Source organism: Triticum aestivum, chromosome 2A, assembly GCF_018294505.1.
Source record: "Triticum aestivum cultivar Chinese Spring chromosome 2A, IWGSC CS RefSeq v2.1, whole genome shotgun sequence".
Lineage (NCBI taxonomy): Eukaryota > Viridiplantae > Streptophyta > Magnoliopsida > Poales > Poaceae > Triticum > Triticum aestivum.
The window spans coordinates 232,240,809-232,247,804 of NC_057797.1; positions in this window are offsets into that span (position 1 = coordinate 232,240,809).

The window sequence follows — 6,996 nt, forward strand, 5'->3', positions numbered from 1 at the left end:
CCAGATTCCGCAAAATGGCTTGAGGCCATGAAATCTCAGATGGGATCCATGTATGAGAACAAAGTGTGGACTTTGGTTGACTTGCCCGATGATCGGCAAGCAATTAAGATTAAATGGATCTTCAAGAGGAAGACGGACGCTGATAGTAGTGTTACTATCTACAAAGCTAGAATTGTCGCAAAAGGTTTTCGACAAGTTCAAGGTGTTGACTATGATGAGAGTTTCTCACTCGTATCTATGCTTAAGTCTGCCCGAATCATGTTAGCAATTGCCACATTTTATGAAATCTGGCAAATGGATAAACAAAACTACATTCCTTAATGGATTTATTAAAGAGAATTGTATATGATGCAACAAGAAAGTTTTGTCAATCCTAAAGGTGCTAACAAAATATGCAAGCTCCAGCGATCCATCTATGGACTGGTGCAAGCATCTCGGAGTTGGAATATACGCTTTGATAAGTTGATAAAAGCATATAGTTTTATAAAGACTTTCGGTGAAGCCTGTATTTACAAGAAAGTGAGTGGGAGTACTACAAAATTTCTGATAAGTATATGTGAATGACATATTGTTGATCGGAGATGATGTAGAATTATTCTGCAAAGCATAAAGGAGCGTTTGAAAGGAGTTTTTCAAAGAAAGACCTCGGTGAAGCTGCTTACATATTGAGCATCGAGATCTATAGAGATAGATCAAGACGCTTGATAAGTTTTTCAATGAGTACATACCTTGACAAGATTTTGAAGTAGTTCAAAATGGAATAGTAAAAAAAGAGTTCTTGCCTGTGTTACAAGGTGTGAAACTGAGTAAGACTCAAAGCCCGACCACGGCAGAAGATAGAAAGAGAATGGAAGTCATTCCCTATGCCTTGGCCATAGGTTCTATAAAATATGCCATGTTGTGTACCAGATCTATTGTATACCCTACACTGTTTTTGGCAAGGGAGTAGAATAGTGATCTAGGGGTAGATCACTGGACAGCGGTCAAATTATCCTTAGTGGAATAAGGATATGTTTCTCGATTATGGAGGTGACAGAAAGGTTTGTCGTAAAGGGTTACGTCGATGCAAGTTTTGACACTGGCCCAGATGACTCTAAATCTCAATCTGGATACATAATGAAAGTGGGAGCAATTAGCTAGAATAGCTCCGTGCAGAGCATTGTTGACATAGAAATTTGCAAAATACTTACGGATCTTAATGTGGCAGACCCTTTGACTAAACTTCTCTCACAAGCAAAACATGATCACACCTTAGTACTCTTTGGGTGTTAATCACATAGCGATGTGAACTAGATTATTGACTCTAGTAAACCCTTTGGGTGTTGATCACATGACGATGTGAACTATGGGTGTTAATCACATGGTGATGTGAACTATTGGTGTTACATCACATGGCGATGTGAACTAGATTATTGACTCTAGTGCAAGTGGGAGACTGAAGGAAATATGCCCTAGAGGCAATAATAAAGTTATTATTTATTTCCTTATATCATGATAAATGTTTATTATTCATGCTAGAATTGTATTAACTGGAAACATGATACATGTGTGAATACATAGACAAACAGAGTGTCACTAGTATGCCTCTACTTGACTAGCTCGTTGATCAAAGATGGTTAAGTTTCCTAGCCATAGACAAAGAGTTGTCATTTGATTAACGGGATCACATCATTAGGAGAATGATGTGATTGACTTGACCCATTCCGTTAGCATAGCACTTGATCGTTTAGTTTGTTGATATTGCTTTCTTCATGACTTATACATGTTCCTATGACTATGAGATTATGCAACTCCCGTTTACCGGAGGAACACTTTGTGTGCTACCAAACGTCACAACGTAATTGGGTGATTATAAAGGTCCTCTACAGGTGTCTCCAAAGGTACTTGTTGGGTTGGCGTATTTCGAGATTAGGATTTGTCACTCCGATTGTCGGAGAGGTATCTCTGGGCCCACTCGGTAATGCACATCACTATAAGCCTTGCAAGCATTGCAACTAATGAGTTAGTAGCGGGATGATGTGTTACGAAATGAGTAAAGAGACTTGCCGGTAATGAGATTGAACTAGGTATTGAGATACCGACGATCGAATCTCGGGCAAGTAACATACCGATGACAAAGGGAACAACGTATGTTGTTATGCGGTTTGTCCGATAAAGATCTTCGTAGAATATGTAGGAGCCAATATGAGCATCCAGGTTCCGCTATTGGTTATTGACCGGAGACGTGTCTCGGTCATGTCTACATAGTTCTCGAACCCGTAGGGTCCGCATGCTTAAAGTTCGATGACGGTTATATTATGAGTTTATGTGTTTTGATGTACCGAACGAGTTCGGAGTCCCGGATGAGATCGGGGACATGACGAGGAGTCTCGAAATGGTCGAGATGTAAAGATCATATATTGGACGACTATATTCGGACATCGGAAAGGTTCCGAGTGATTCAGATATTTTCGGGAGTACCGGGTAGTTACGGGAATTCGTATTGGGCCTTAGTGGGCCATACGGGAATGGAGAGAAAGGCCTCACCCCTCCTCGTGGGCTGGTCCGAATTGGACTAGGAAGGGGGGTCGCCCCCTTCCTTCCTTCTCCTTTTCCCTTCCCTTTCCTTCCCTCCTACTCCTACTACATGGAAGGGCTCCTAGTTCTACTAGGAAAGGGGAAATCCTACTCCCGGTGGGAGTAGGACTCCCCTAGGGCACGCCATAGAGGGCCGGCCCTCCCCCTCCTCCACTCCTTTATATACGGGGGCAGGGGCACCCCAAAGACACAACAATTGATCTCTTGATCTATTAGCCGTGTGTGGTGCCCCCCTCCACCATAATCCACCTCGATCATATCGTAGCGGTGCTTAGGCGAAGCCCTGCGTCGGTAGAACATCATCATCATCACCACGCCGTTGTGCTGACGAAACTCTCCCTCAACACTCAGCTGGATCGGAGTTCGAGGGACGTCATCGAGTTGAACGTGTGCAGAACTCGGAGGTGTCGTGCGTTCGGTACTTGATCGGTCGGATCGTGAAGACGTACGACTACATCAACCGCATTGTGCTAACGTTTCCTCTTTCGGTCTACGAGGGTATGTGGACACACTTTCCCCTCTCGTTGCTATGCATCACCATGATCTTGCGTGTCCGTAGGAAATTTTTTGAAATTACTATGTTCCCCAACAAATGTGAGGCAGCCAGTGATAGTAGCACCTGAATAGTGGTCAGTCTAGCCACGGGTGAGTAAGTATCAAAGAAGTCTTCACCTTTTTTTGGGTATAACCCTCAGCCACAAGCTGTGCCTTGTACTTTTCAATTGTACCATCAGGTCTAAGTTTCTTCTTAAACAACCACTTACATCCTACAAGTTTGCACCCATAAGGACGGTCAGTGATCTCCCAAGCTCTGTTAGCTAAGATGGAATCCATCTCGCTACGAACAGCTTCCTTCTAGTAGTCAGCATCAGGAGATGCATAGGCTTCTGAAATAGTCCTGGGTGTGTCATCCACGAGGTACACAATGAAATCATCACCAACGGACCTTCCAGTCCTCTATCTCTTACTCCTTACAGGAGTTTCATTGTCACCCTCAACAGGATTCTCAACGTGTTCCATCGCAATGGTGGGTTCAGGAATTACAACGAATTCCTCACTAGATGGAGTAGGTATCTCCTGATTTGATGAACTCGACATATCCTTCATAGGAAATATATCCTCAAAGAAAGTTGCATCATTCGACTCCATAATCTTACCAACATGCATGTCGGATACCTCAGATTTTATTATCAAAAATCTATAGCCAATGCTATGAAAAGCATAGGCCAGAAGAACATAATCCACGGTTTTTGGTCCAAGCTTGCGCTTCTTGGGAATTGGTATATTGACTTTCGCCAAACAGCCCCAAGTACGTAGGTAAGAGAGTTTCAACCTTTTCCTTTCCCATTCCTCAAATGGGGTCATGGTCTTATGCTTTGTTGGAAATCGGTTTAGGACATGACAAGCAGTCATTAGCGCCTCCCCCCCACATTCCTTGGAAAGACCCGATGTGTCTAACATGGCGTTAACCAGATCAGTTAGAGTTCGGTTCTTCCTTTCGGCCACCCCATTCGACTGAGGTGAGTAGGGAGGCGTCCTCTCATGGATTATACCATGTTCCACACAAAACAAATCAAATTCATTAGAAAAATAATCTCCACCATGATCAGACCTTAGCCGTTTAATTTTTCAATCAAGTTGGTTCTCCGCTTCAGCTTTGTAGTTTTTGAAGAAAGTTAAAGCCTCATCTTTTGAATTGTAACATCCCAAATTTTCAATTTGGAATGTTATACATAGTCATCCATGCATATCATATTTTATTTGCATCTCGTCTCGCGATCCTCGAAATCCTAAGCAACTCAAGGACCCTCGAAGACAGTTGGGGATTTCCCGATTTTCATATTTGATTTTTATCAAATCCGAAACGAGGATTTTGGTTTTAATTATTTTTCTCTCCGAAAATATTTCATATTAAAATATATGAGAGGAGATAATATGACTTCTCCAAGATAATTGAAATATAGGAGGAAAAATATTAAAATCAAATATTTGTTTTATTTGGATTTTATTGCAATTCTGTTTGCATTAGAAAAATTGCACGTTTTCAAAATTGCATTTTAGGGCCAAGAAAATGTTCATCTCGTTCTAAATATTTTATTTAGACAATGAAATTTATTTTGGCATTTTTAGATATTTATTTATTTTTCTAGGATTTTATTTCGGTCGGTGAAATTATTTAAAAAAAAAGTTCCCGCGGCCGACTGGGCCAAAGGCCCAGCCGAGCCAGGCCGGCCCGCAGCCGCCACCGCCTCCCCGTGCGTGCACCGCCCCGCCGCCGCTCGGACTAGAGTCCGAGCCGGACTCCGCCGCCGCCGCCGCTTGCCCCTCCTCCAGGCAAGCAGCCCCGCCCCGCCCTTTAAATAGCCGCCACCCCTGCCGCCTCAAACCACCACAATCGTCGCCCTGCCAACCCCCCGCCCGCGGTAAGCCGCCGCCGCCGCTTACCGCTGCCCCGCAAGCCGCCGCCCCGCCACCTCGCCTCGCCAGAGCCCTTCGCCGGAGGTAGCCGCCGGACCCGAGCCGCCGGTTTTTTTAGAACCGTTCGATTTTTTTCTAGAAACCCTAGATTCGTTTTTTCGGATCGTCGGTTTTTCTCGGTTCTTCTAGTTAGCGGACGTTTGTCCGTATGTTCGTTTTAACGAACACTTTTCGCCCGTTAGTTACAGCTAACGAACGCTCGTTCGCTAGTCTATTCGTCAGTTCTCTTTTATCAGATTTATTCCGCGACTTTTCTGGTCGCGGTTCCTGATTCGATCTTCGTTTCTGTTTATCTTTTCGCTCGTTAGTCAGAATGAGGCGATTCAAGCGCCTAGATCTTCGTCTCAAGACCCTCTTTCTGTTTAACCAACTTAAATGAGTTTTTGCTACTGTAAAATTTGACCTAGGTCCAGATTAGTAAACGGGTCTTGTTTCTCTCGTCGTTTGAGTTTTGTTGCTCCGTTTGATTTGATTCTTTTTGCGAACCGGAGTTCTTAAGTTGAACCTTCTGGTCATCCTCTTTTATTTGAGTTTTGCTTGCGCATCTTTGCTTGTTGCTTATGTATGTTATTGTTTGTTTGCGATAGAACACCCGGAGTGCGAAGCGTGCTACTACAAGTCTCTAGGTTTTGCAGATCGTCAGCAAGGCAAGTAACACTTTGATCATACCCCTTTATCATCCAGTTTTTATGCATTAGTTCCAATCCTCAACATTGCATGATTAGGATGTCATTAACATGTGGTTTGGGAAGTAGTTGCTGAGGTAGAACCTATTACCCTGTTACATTCAAACCCTTGGGAGTTACTTCTACGCATTGCTTATATTGCTATGCTATGCTATGCTCGTAGACGTGGTTTGGGTTTGAGTGAAATCCATGACAGATGTGAGTTTGTTAATTAATGGTTCAACTTAAGGTGGCAACTTAAATTAACATCTGGGTGAAATGAGGCACCTGGAGTACCCAGTGTTACCTGTTTTTTTTTGGAAATCCCGGAGTACCTGTGTGATCTTCCTATGGACCGTCACCCAGGCTCAAAGGGAACTGAGATGATTCATGCTAGAAACTTCCGTGTGCAGCCACAAGCTATTATGGGCTCTAGCATGGTTGAGTAAGTTACGTGAAGCTCTTGAAGAGGCAGATCAGCAGGTAGTGGGATGTAGGCTTGGTATGGTCTGTCCGGAGTAGAGAGTTAATGTTTCTGAAAGATTGTGTCTCGGTCATCCATTTCTCAAACACCATGTAGTGCGAGAAATCCAACGGAGGCGATCGAGTCTTGTGGGGAAAAGTGCGCAAACCTCTACAGGGTGTATAATCTAATCATGGTTAGCTGTGTCCCCGGTTATGGACAATTCTTGAGTATCTAGTATTCGGGTTATCACATGTATCTCATCACTCTTAATTAATACTGTTGGGTTGTTAACCACTTTAATTGGGATTGAGTTGGAGGAACCTTCTCAATGATGTTTCAACTACCATGATAGTTAAATTAAAATCTATTCCTTTGTTGTAGGGAAAAATTGGCTTTTCGCAAAACTATAACCATAGAGCTTTCCACCAGCCAAATATGCATATAGTGATAGCATTATTCTGTTCTTACTCTACGGTGTTACTTTGCCAGCATATTCCAAGTGCTGACCCGTTTTCGGGCTGCAACGTATTATGTTGCAGACTTTTTAGACGAGGAGTAAGGTTCGTTAGGTCGTTGCCGTGCAGCTCAGCTATGCCGTTGGAGTTGATGGACTCACTTTATCTTCCAAGCCTTCCGCTGTTATCGTTTTAGATGGCCTTAAGCCATATTATTGTAATAAGTTCTCTTTTGAGACATTCGATGTAATAAGTGTGTGATTGCCACTCTGTTATAAATCCTTCGAGTACTGGATGACACTAAAGCACAGAGACTTGACCATCTGAGGTCAGGTCGCTACAAGATGGTATCAGA